The 12,851-nt window shown below is 36.6% G+C and overlaps 1 long non-coding RNA gene across 1 annotated transcript; it reads left to right on the forward strand.

Annotated features, from left to right (window-relative positions):
* The first annotated feature begins 883 nt into the window (after window positions 1–883).
* On the forward strand, window positions 884–10,728 carry LOC121236400. The gene is made up of 3 exons (XR_005934753.1): window positions 884–1,078; window positions 7,656–7,667; window positions 10,718–10,728. It is a non-coding gene; the product is annotated as an uncharacterized LOC121236400 (long non-coding RNA).
* Window positions 10,729–12,851: the final 2,123 nt, after the last annotated feature.

A 12,851-nucleotide genomic window follows, 5' to 3' on the forward strand; every position in this document is an offset into this window, starting at 1 on the left:
CCACGACTGAGTTCATGGCTTGCACACCACCCTGAACTGAACTGAACTGCATTGGTACCATGCATCTGAATGGCCATCTTATTAACTGATCTGATATTATCTTACACTTGAATTTAAGGTGGCTTACGTGTTTTATACACATGAGATGCATGACATACTACATACATAATCATAAATTCTGAATTAAAATATGATGCGGAATGACATGGTCGTATGCTATGCTAGATGACATGCTTGCATATGACATGAGCGGTTCATAAATAGTGGCTATCAATGAACTGGCTTGGATAATACATACATATAAGCTAACTGTGATGATCCTAATTTATGATCAAATTTACTTACCTTGATGCGTTTCTTCTTGAATAATACTTCGTAACTTGAGACCTATATTCAATAAATAACTATCACTAAATTGTTTGGAAATAAATAAATGCTAATATCTTACTTAACTAAATTCAAAATTCTAAAATGTAGTCAAACCAATATTTGTTTAACACTAAAATCAATAATTCATAGTATTTAAATTACTTAAAATACTAATTTATAATTTAGTAGAAATACTGGAGCTATTTTAAAATAATTCACAAAAACTTAAATTCTTAAACTAAGTTTCATTTCTCAACATAATTATTAAATCTTATAAGAAACTTAATAAATTCCATTAAATTCTTAACATAGAAATTTTATTAAAATCTTACTAAATTGACAAAGGAAATATTAACTCAAATATTAGACTTAAAATTTATACTTTAAAACATATTTCCAATTCTTTAAACATTTTTATTAAAATGAAGCTTTAACTAACTATATTTATTTAACAAAACTAAACTCAACTAGTAATATTAAAGTCAATAAAATCACTAAAATAATTAATGAAATAAAATAAGATCAAGTCTAACTTAAAATATAAGTTCAATCAAACATTATTATAATCTGCAAAAAGTCAAAACTCTGGCCCATAAATATAATATTGTACTACATGAGCCCAAACAGGAAATAAGCCCATCCCAACCTCATACGGGCCTAAGGCCCAAGGCCCATCAAAAAGAAACCCACGGGTTCTTCAAGAACCCGAGTACACGGCAACCAAATAACACAAAGAGTAGAGAGAAAGGGTCTGCGATGGTCCGAAACTCACCAAGAGGGAGGGGCTGACTCGGCGACGGCCCTGGGTGGCTGGGAGTGGCCGGCGGCGTGACTGGGGGTTCCTATGTTGGTGCGGCACCGAGTGAGAGAAAGAGAGAGAGAGAGTTTAGAGAGAGGAACTACTAAACCGAAACCAAGAGAGAGAGAGAGCTGTGGCGGCCAAGGCCTTACCGGAGAAATGAGTGGCTCGACGGGGGTTGTGGGTCGGCGGCTTCTGTGTCGTCGAGGAGAGGTTCGGCGCCTCTTGAGGTGGCCATCGAGGAGAAGGGGCGACGGCACTGGTTCAGCAACATGGGTTTTTCGCAACTCACAGGTTTGTCTTCTCATGTACAGGTAAGCACGTTTTATAATGGTAGGTGATAGAGAATTAGAGAAACCCTAGAAGAGCATAGACGTGCACGTGCAAGAGAGTGGAGACGTGCATGTATAGAAGATACTAGGCAACAGAGTTGGTGTTCCACTAGGACGTTAGCAAAACAAACAAAATCACCGAGAGAAACATACGGGTTGGGTGGTTTGAAGTTCTCAACAGAGGCTAACAAAGTGATGAGGTTCGATGACTAGAAGAAAAATTTTAAACTCTAAATTTCAAAACAAAACCGTAGTAAACATAATCTGATACACTTTAGAAATCCTTATTAAAACAAAACTCTAACAAATCATAAATAGCAACTATAATAGAAAATATAAAGATAAAGTAAATATAAATTCTGATAAAACTATAATCATAAAAATATAAATTCTAAAATAAAAGTTTACTAGGAAAAATTACTTATATACCCTAAAATCAAAACTGGTATGTCACAACTTGAGCAATAAATACTTAGAAGTGGAAGTAGAAGAAATATATGTATGTACTCTGCTTTCCTTTCTTGCAACCAGTACTTAAGAATGCACAAAAAGAAGTACATATCAATCAAAACTTAAAAACATTACATCAATGAGAAATATATTGAGTGACCAAGTGTTGAAATTACTCCATGTGTCATCTAAAGATAGATCAACTAACCACTAGAGAAGTACAGTAGCATTAGTATATTATTTATGAACTAAAAAAAGAATAACTTGATTCATGAACAGTATACAGAAATTAGCTCAACCCCATCACCAATCACTTTCTCAAGTTAGTCTTCTTCGTCAAATCCTATAATTTTGATAGGGATCTAAATCCCTATCTAGCTTCCCATTTGAATTTTCTTAACAGCATCAAATGCTCATAAATATTGTAAAAGCCACTAATTTTATGTATTTTATCTCCCACTTCAAACCTTAAGAATGTTAGAAGATCTCATGAATTCTGCAAGTAAATCACCAAGAAATAGTGATTAACAGTTTCACAACAAAATAAATCTATTTTAATATTTGACAAGAAGTAGTGTAAGTTTGATAATTATAACAAAAACATATAGTCTACTTAACCTATATATTTGAACTCCGATATATAAGAAGCAAAATCTTTGTCAAAATACAAGAGCTCTCTGTTACAATGAACCAATATTCAAACTCCCCGCATTTCAAATCACAAAAGGCCAGGTTTCATGAGTTATTGAATAAATGCATTGGGAAAATAACTTGGAAGTACTAAACAAGGAATATAATACATGTTGCTCCAATTCAAGTTTGTCCAAAATCCCAAAAAACAAAGAATTCAATGGAGAATCAATACACTGATGGAGGCAGAACAACGTAGATTGTACATTTACATGCAAGAGATAGGGAAGTTTCACTCAAAATCAAGCTTAAATTTACTGAAATTGTTTTCTATCAATGTGGATACAAGAGGCAACAAAGAAATAGAGAGCAGTTTCAATCTATACAAACCTATGGATCTTCAAACGGAAAAACATAATGGTAAAAGATGCAAACTACGAAAGAAAATATAAGCAAGATAGAAAATGTAGTGGGGAAGAAACTTACTAACCTCCACTTATTTAACACGTAAAAATGAAGGCTTGAACATCATTACAAAGTGATTCAAATAAAGGAAGAAGTAGAGCTAAAACTGTAGCAGAATTTTTTGTAGAAATTGTACACATCTTGGTTTCCTCTCTTTATAAGAAAACAGGGCAGAAAATCATCTCATCTCTTCAAGCTGTAGGTTGCACAATTTATGCTTCTTTCTAACTTCCTTGCACTTGGCTACACACCCAACTAAACAAGAATTAGAAGGAAAAAAAATGTAAGAATAGATGAGGTTGGAAGACACTGTCATAGAATTTGTGGTAGAAAATTTCAAAAGTTGGAAGTGTGTTGTTGCTATCTTTTGGGTGCTCAATGTGAACTAAGAGAGGAAAACAATGAAGTTTTAAACTAACCTAACTTAGTCAACTAGCAAATGAAATTTAAGCCAAAGTTCCTGCCTTATATAGTGAAGATATAGGCTGAAAATGAAGGAAAAATTGTTGCAGCACAAGTAGCAAACATAAGAAATTGTTTGATGTACTTTGAACTCTAACAGGTGGGTTTAAACCTATTTATAGATCCTTCTTTCCTTATGATTTTCCACTCAAATACACAAGATGTGAGAAATGGAAGGTGAAACTCACTATATAAATTCTAGACAGCAGCAGAAATTCAAGGAAAAGCAAAACATAGTTGCTGTTTGTGTGCATAGCTTGAACCCGAGAATGAAAGAGGAGATTTTTGAGCTTACCAACTGGTCTTAGAGATCTCCCAAGTATTTACTCAACATGTGTTTTCGATTTTGTCTTTAAACAATAGATGATATGACAAAATAATGCATCCTAACAAACAAAAAAAGATCCAACTATATATGAAACTATATATTTTAGAGTTATACAACCTAGCTAATTAATTTCATGTGGTACTGCTGATCATGAATTATATATAGAAAGAAACCATGCATATATGATTAGTATCATCCAAAATAAATGTGTAAGGTTTTGCACAAGTGGGAAACATAAAACCAATGACAAATGTCACCAAGGTGGTGCTCACAATCATCACACCAACTTTAGCTATGCCTGCAAGAACAAACTGAATTTCATTAGCAAAATTTCATGACACCAACTTCAACTTCAGCTATACCAACACATGACAACATAACATTTGGTGTTCACAATCATCACACCAACTTCAACACAGACTCATAAATTTATTCTGTTTCTCACATCAAACTTGAAACAGGAAACAACAAACAAATAAATATAAATGATAAACTTACAAAAATAAATAAATAAAAAAGCACAAACTCATCGACCCAGAAAAGCAAACAAAAAAATACAAAGGACAAACTTAAATATTTCAAACTAAAAATTGGAAATAAGCATGATTTATGGGTAGACATAGCATAAAAACAACAATAAAAACAAATAACAAAAAGAATTATAAAGTTTAAGACAATTTCAACCAACAGTTCTCAAAACCCAAATTCTCAGGTCAAACACCTTGTATATACTGACAATATTCATTTAAAGGGCTTGTTAGCATGCACAAAATAATTGTGCATTTGGAACCATAAATAAACTATATAAACACCGACAAAGTACCTGTCTTGTGCATAGTAGGTTAGCACCTTTCCATTAACATCATCAAACTCTACAAACACGGGCCATTTCAGAGACTCGGACTCAAAGAGAGCAAAATCAAATTCTGGTTTTCCCCTCTGTATGTACCTAGCCATTTAATATGGGAAATATCAGATAAAGGATACCCCGCACAAAATGTAGGAAAAATCCCTAAAACCCACGGACTGAACAAATAAAATTCATTTAACAGAAATTTAATGGGAGTAGAAATTAACTTGAAGTGAATGTGGGTGTGTTCGTGCGAAGTAGTGAAGGAGAAGGGCCTTACCACCGATCGGCAACTTAGGACTCCAACAACGAACACATACAAACGCGCAGCAGCAAACCCACAAGAAATCTGCAGTGGAGAGAGAGAGAGGGTCTACTATGAAGAGAGAGAGAGAGATGGAGAGAAATACCTATAGGTTTTTTGTGCACCGTGTGAGAGACGAAGACGGATTGGGGAGAGAGGGGGGAGCGGCTGGAGGGAAATGAACAAGGGCAAAAGGCGGGGGATTTAATTTTGGTAGATTTTTGCAGCGAGTTGTTATCGCCACAAAAAATGAAACTTTCGCCGCTCAAGTTGCGAAGCTAATTCGGTGATTAAGAAAATGGTTGCAAATTCTCATTTGCAGAGAGTAAATTTTGCCAAAAATAGGATCATAAATTTGGTAAAAGGCTTATGAATTTTATGGTGAGTATTGTTGCCTCAAAATAGGGATATTGCGGCGATTTTGAATTTCGATGGGAAAAAAATTGCTGCTACAGTTAAAAATTTTGTGTGGCAAAAAAACTTGCTGCAATAAATCAATAGTGAATTCAACTTCAGAATGTCTTATGAATTACGTTGGAATTCAGTGGCGATTTTTTTGTGACAATCTAAAAATCGCTGGAAGAGGGCCTATTTCTTGTAGTGTCATCTGGAATAACCTTGAAAATTGCTGGAAATAACATTTGTCAGCAATTTTTACTATGCCGAATGTTCGTCGCAATTGTTTAATTAGTTATAAGTTAAACCAATGAATTGCAGAAATCACCGCAAATAAATACTTTTTCCAGCGATTTTTTTCCACTGCAATTATTTAAAAAGTTGCTGAAAAAGGCCTTCTTGTTTAACGTTAAATTGTTTAGAAAAGTTAATTGCGGCGATATATATCGTCGCAAAAAGTTCAAAAATCATTGGAAAAGACTTGTTATTTTCCCAGCAATTTTCAATGATCGTCGCAATTAAGTTTTTCCAGCAAGTAATTGTCGCTAGAAAATAGTATGTCGCCGCAAATAAGCTTATATGAGGTAAAAATTATTTTCGATGAACTTTACTCGCCGGAAATGATATTTCAGAAAATAAAAAAAATGCACAAAACAGAATAAATAAAAAATATAATACACATCCAAATTATATTCACTATGAAATTTCTGGATGGCACACAAAGTTCAAGCTATATAAATTGCAATTTAGCATTTATATCAAACAATAATGAATCAACTATACAACCACACCATTTGGTTGTGCTTAAAAGAATAGATATGGAATTTTGATCCTCTGAAACAAGGGGATTTATTGAGCAACCAAGAGACTTCATTCATGGCTGTTGATAAAAATAGCCATGAATGAAACCTTACTAAAATAAAAAATAGCAAGATTAACAATCTTACATCCAGATAAGATTACAGGAATGATATAAGCCTTAAACATTGCCCAAAAACTTATCTCGCATTGATGGCTGTGGGTTGCGAACAGAGCAAGGGAGAGAGAGAGGGCCTCGGGCTTCCTGGCTAGGTGTGGATGAGAAGGGGGCTCCAACGGAGAATTGGCGACGACATCGACGTCGACGTGTGGGTGTGTTGAACGATGCCCCTAGCATCGGCAACATAGAGAAATCTGAGAGAGAGAGATGGGTGACACCAGATTCAGGGTTGGCTGGGGGAGAAGAAAGGGGTGGCGTGGTGGGAACGTTGGTGACGGGCTGTGCGTGGCAGCGTGGGTTGTGCTGGAGAAAGAATAGTTGGCAAGAGAGAAGGGGAGGGAGGGGGCGGGGAAACGACCGGAGGGAAATGACTAGAGAACGAGCAGACATTTTAATTTCATCAGCTTTTTGCAACGTCTTCAGATTGATGCAAATGCATAAAACCTCGCCGCAAATATAAGGTCATTATCAACGAATAAAAATATCATTGGAAATATTACTTTGCGGCGACTAAAGGTCGCCAGAAAAAAGCTTAACAATGAATTCCATCAATATTTTCAAACTTCAAGTTAAATTAAGCGGCCAAATTTAAAATTGCCGCAAATAAGTAGTATTTGCAGCGATTTTTTTTTGCGACAATTTTAAAATCACTAGAAATAGTAATTTTTAGTGATTTTTAAATTTATAAAATCGCTGTAAATGACCACTTTCGCAATTGCAGTGATTAATGAACCATCGCAACAAGTTTTATAATATTCTGGCGAATTTGTCCATAGTAAAATGTGAAAAAATCGCCACAAAAGACAATTTTCCAACTTGATATAAAAAGATCGCGACAATGTAAAAACCACTGCAAATAAAGGCTTTTTGCAGTGATTTTATTTTCAATAGACAAAAATTGCCGCAAAAGGCCTTATTTCTTGTAGTGCTTTGGGATGCATGAATAAGGAAGTGGGGAGTAGAATTGGAGCCTCGATTGGTAATGTTTTAAAGGTGAATGCTGACATGAATGAAAATGGTTGGGGAAAATGGTTAAGGGTCTTGATTGAGGTGGATTTGATTAAACCTTTGGTAAGAGGGAAGGTAGTGGAGCTATTAGGCCACAAAGGTTTTGTAAAATTCAAATATGAAAAACTCTCAAAGTTTTGCTTTACTTGTGGAGTAATAAAGCATGCTTCTAGTGGTTGTGTTGGTCAAGATACTAGAGTAGATTCTACTAAGCTGACTAGTACAAATCAATATGGAACATGGCTTAGAGCTACTAACTCAGGAATAAGTCCTATTAATTCAGGAACCAGTTCAAGTTATGGCAGTAGTTCAGGCAGATAGATTGAAAGTATTAATATGTTAAGGTTTGAAGGCAAGGACAAAGGGGAAAAGAGCCTTTTACAAACTAGTGTTATAGGAGAGGAATGTGGTAAACTTTTGATGCAGCTCTCACCAAATGAAGACACGAAGGAGAGTAAAACCGAAACACGAGTGCAACATGTTTTACCTGTGGCAGCTCTGGATATGGAAAACCACATCATGAATATACTTGTTACAGATTCCAGTTCAGAACTAATACCAAATACTGTGGAGGGCACAATTGATCATTATAATCAAGGCATATCACAACAGGTTTCAGAGACAATTGTTAATAAATGGAAGAGGAAAGGGCAAGGGGACAGGTTAATGTAGAGATGAAACACACCAATACTTATGCCACAAGGAAAAGGAAAACAGTTGATGAAACATTCTCTTTGCTTTGGAGAATAATCAGGATGCTAGGGGAAAGAAACTAGCTATGGCATCTGCAAAGAATATATTGGCAGAGGCTGTTAATTAGCCTCGCCGGGAGAAATGAGGCTTCTAAGGTGGAACTGTCGAGGCCTTGGCAACCCTCGGACAGTTAGGGATCTTACCTTTTTGGTTAAGACCCATTAGCCTAGTATCTTGTTTCTCATGGAAACCAAGATGCATAATTATAAGTTAGAGGCTATTAAAACAGGTTGGGTTACAATGGTTTATTTTCAGTTAAAGGAGTAGGAATGAGTGGAGGCCTAGCTTTGTTTTAGAGGGAGGATGTTAATATAAGAATTCAGACTTACTCACAGAGGCATATTAACTCCTAGGTTGATAAAAAAAAGGGCTTTGCTAGATACAAGCGAGTTCGTGCACCATATCGCATACTAATGATTTTTTTTATTTAAAAAAAATGAAAAAAAATGTTTAAGAGAAGAAGAAAATCTCCTATATCATAAAAATTATTTTCATCTTTAATTCATATCATTTCGTTAAACATATGTATTACATATCAATATTGGTGTACGAATTAGTGCACAAACTTGCTTGCAATAAGATTTTTCCTAAAAAAAAACTTCTCATGGATCATGACATGTTTCTATGGTCATCCTCAAACAGAAAATAGGCATAAAGGATGGAGTATTCAAAGTCATCTTAAACTTCAACATCCCAAAAGGTGGCTATATATAGGAGATTTAAATGAGATCCTACATCAAAGTGAGAAGTATGGAGGGGCTAGAAGAGAAGAAAAACAAATGCAAATATTCAAAAATGTGTTGCATGAGTGCAAGTCATCTGATTTGGGCTCAATAAAAGGCAAGTTCAGATGTACAAACAATAGAGCAGATCAATCATTTACTAAAGAAAGGCTTGTAACATCCTGCATTTTAGTGTATTTTTACTAAAGGGTTATTTTTATTTATTTAAATTTTATTCTCGTATTTTAAAATTGGTTGGATTTTTTAATGAGTTTATTTCTATGATTTTAATTTGGTGAAAATTATTTTTATGTGCTTTCTTAATATTTATTTATTGTTATGCATTTAAATTGTTTTTCATATTTATTTAATTACTGTGGGATTTAATTATTTCAATTTGACTTTACCATTACGTTTAAATTATTTTATTTAACTTGTGGTTTTAAAATCGTTTCTGTTAGATCATTTTTGTGACCCAAGTTATGAGGATTGGACCTCATTTCTTTTCCCTCTATTTTTCTTCCTCTCCTTTTCTTTTCTTTTCTTTCTTTTCTTTTTTTTTTTCTTCTTCCTTATTTCTCCCCTCCCCCGTGCGCGCAACTCCCTCTCCCTCCCTCTCTCTCCGTCCGTTCTTCCTCTCCCCCAGCCCGCCGCCGTGCGCCGGCGGTGGTCGACACCGCCCGGCTCCCCAGCTCCCCCAGCCACCGGCGACGCCACACCTCCGTTTCCAGCTCCATTCGCGCCGCTGTTAGCCACCACAAGCCCATTGAAGCCGCGGCACTCTTTCCGCCGCTGCGCCGCCGTCGCACCACCATTGGCCACCATCTTCTTACCACATCATCCTCGACCTCTTGGCAACCCATTGGACCCAACCCCCACCTCCGATCTGTCACCGGTGAAGCACATCCAACTCTATTTCCGTTTTGGGATTTTTGGTCTTCTACCACCCATTTCGCCGCCACCCACGGCAAACTACCACCACCATTGGCTTCACCGACCTCCCTAGGCCCTACCCTATCAATCTTGGGTCTTCGTTTGCCTCCGTTTGAAAGTTGGTATTTGTGACCCACGGCCACAGTGTATTTTACACTGTGGTGTTGCTCAAACGTCGCATTTTTCAACTTCGTGATCCTTCGGAAATTGTTATATTGCACTGTAAGTATTTTCCTTAAAGAACTTTCATGATTTAAATATATTTTTGCACTAACACATATTATCTGTGAATTGGTTTGTTTTGCCGGACTGAGTCCGAGGAGTTTCGGGGGTCCGATGGATTGTGGACGGAGTTGTGTTTGTTTGCATTGTGAATTGTGGTTGTTGGTTGTTGGTTATGGCTTGTTCATGTACATCGCATACTGCATGCATGATCATGTTTGTAAAGAAAACTGGGTTTTCGCATGATTGCATACATGTTCATGTGTTTATTGAAAATTGGATTTTCATGTGAGTAAATGTAAAAGAGACTGTAGGGATGGTGGTAAGCAGGGATGGTGGTAGAGTCCCGCTTGCGATTCCCGCCTACGGTGCACGCGATAGGGATGGTGGTAAGCAGGGATGGTGGTTGTGTCCCGCCTGTGATTCCCGCCTACGGTGCACGCGGTAGGGATGGTGGTAAGCAGGGACGGTGGTAGAGTCCCGCCTGTGATTCCCGCCTATAGTGCTCTGTTAAGTATTCATTGTGTGTAAAGGAACTGTAGGGATGGTGGTAAGCAGGGATGGTGGTAGAGTCCCGTCTGCGATTCTCGCCTACGGTGTACGCGGTAGGGATGGTCGTTGTGTCCCGCCTGTGATTCCCGCCTACGGTGCACGCGGTAGGGATGGTGGTAAGCAGGGACGGTGGTAGAGTCCCGCCTGCGATTCCCGCCTACAGTGTCCGATAAATGGGTTGTTTGTGTGAATCATTTTATGGGAAAATGTTTTACGGATATTTTGGGCCAAAATGGGATTTTTGGCGTGTGTTGGAAATAATCATTTTTCTGGAAAAAAATGGTATTTTATGGCTAAATGTATTTTGCTATATTGTTGGTTGCATTAATGTATTTTTATCCCGAGAGTTGTTTGATTTATACTTACCTGTGGTACCATTTTATGGTATCGCAGATTTTGATGCAGATGATGATGACGAGCCTTAGCTTGGCTCCGTTGGAGGAGTGATCTGGGATTGCTCCTGTTTAGTGAGTTATGTTTTTATCAATTTATGTATTTACCTTTTGTATTATATTTGGGATGACTGTATATTTTTAAAGATAAATTGTGTTGAATATTTGTATTTAAATTTCTGGTACTTAGTTGACTTATTTATATTATCCGCTGCGACTTTTATTGTGCACCTTTGCATGTTGCACACACACTTGAGCACATTTCGTTGGGATGCGTGACCGTGTTGTTACCATCCTGACGTCACGATTCCCTTGTTTTTGTACGTGGGAGTCGGGGCGTCACAAGGCTTGACAGAGCAATTGCAAATTCTGAATGGTGTACATCATTTGGTGGAGGTGAGGTGCAAGTGTTGGCTACTTCCACATCTGATCATTGTCCTATTTTAATGTCACTAAGCCAACGTTATAATAAGACAACCAGAACCAATCATGTGAGAAGGTATCAAGATAGATGGTCCAATTTTTCTGATTGTGAGGATGTGATAAAAAATACATGGCAACAAGTGAGAGGAAATTTAAATGGATTGCAAAACATAAAGGATAAATTGGAGAATTGTATGACTGAATTGAGAAGATGGAGTTACAAGAAAGAATATGAGGCAAAGGTAGCTTAATTCAGAAAACCAAAATATTGCAGCAAATGCAGCAAACACTCACAACAGACTCAGTGTAGCGAATGAGACAAATACAAAGAGAAAGAGATGATTTGCTTGAAAGGGCCCATTTAAAATCGAAGCAAAGAGCTAAGGTGACATGGCTACAACAAGGGGATTGAAACACAAAGTATTATCATCTATGTGCAAGTAAAAAAAAAGAAGAGAAACACAATTATGCAAATCATGGAAGAGAATGGTGGAAGTATATCAGACACAGACCCGATGGGGAAAACTTTTACTCAGTTCTATAGTGGCTTGCTTACAACTTATAAACCTACTAACATTGAGGCTTTTCTCAATGCAACTGGAAGGAAAGTCACCCAACAGATGAATGACAGATTAATGGTTCCATTTTTTAGAGGGGAAATCAAAGAGACATTTTTCCAAATGGGTCCCTACAAAGCTCCTGGTCTAGATGGATATAGGGCCTACTTTTATCAAAGATATTAGCCAGTAGTGGGAGATGAGGTATGTGAGGCTATCTTATCATTTTTAAACTCTGAACAAGACATGTCAACTATTAATCATACATACCTAGTGTTGATTCCAAAGCACAATAAACCAAAGAATATCACAGAGTACAGACCTATAAGTTTCTGTAATGTGCTTTACAAAATTACCACAAAAGTGTTGGTCAATCAATTAAAGGAAATTCCGCCTACCATCATTTCACAAAACCAATGTGCATTTGTTCCAGGAAGATTAATTTTAGACAATATTTTGGCTGCATATGAGAAGTTTCACACAATGAAAACAAAGATAAAAGGAGAAAGAGGTTATATGGCAATAAAATTGGATGTGAGCAAGGCTTATGATGGAGTAGAGTGGATCTTTCTTAAAGAAGTAATTCTCAAGATGAGTTTTGACAAGAAGTGGGCTGAGTTGATTCAAAGGTGCATAACTTCTTCATTCTCATCTTTAGTTAATGGGGTGCCTCAAGAGGTGTTTAAAATTTCAAGAGGATTAAGACAAGGATGTCCATTATCTCATTTTTTATTCATTATATATACTGAAGCCTTAACTGCCAAACTGCAACAAGTAGAACAGAAATGTCTCATTTCAAGAATTCTAATGGCCCGAAGGAAGATCAGGATAAATCATGTTTTTTTTTTTTTTTTTTTTTTTTGCAGATGACAGCCTAGTGTTTTGTAAGGCATCTATGCAAGAATGGGCTGAGTTAAATCAAGTT

The sequence above is a fragment of the Juglans microcarpa x Juglans regia genome, chromosome 6S (genome assembly GCF_004785595.1).
Source record: "Juglans microcarpa x Juglans regia isolate MS1-56 chromosome 6S, Jm3101_v1.0, whole genome shotgun sequence".
Lineage (NCBI taxonomy): Eukaryota > Viridiplantae > Streptophyta > Magnoliopsida > Fagales > Juglandaceae > Juglans > Juglans microcarpa x Juglans regia.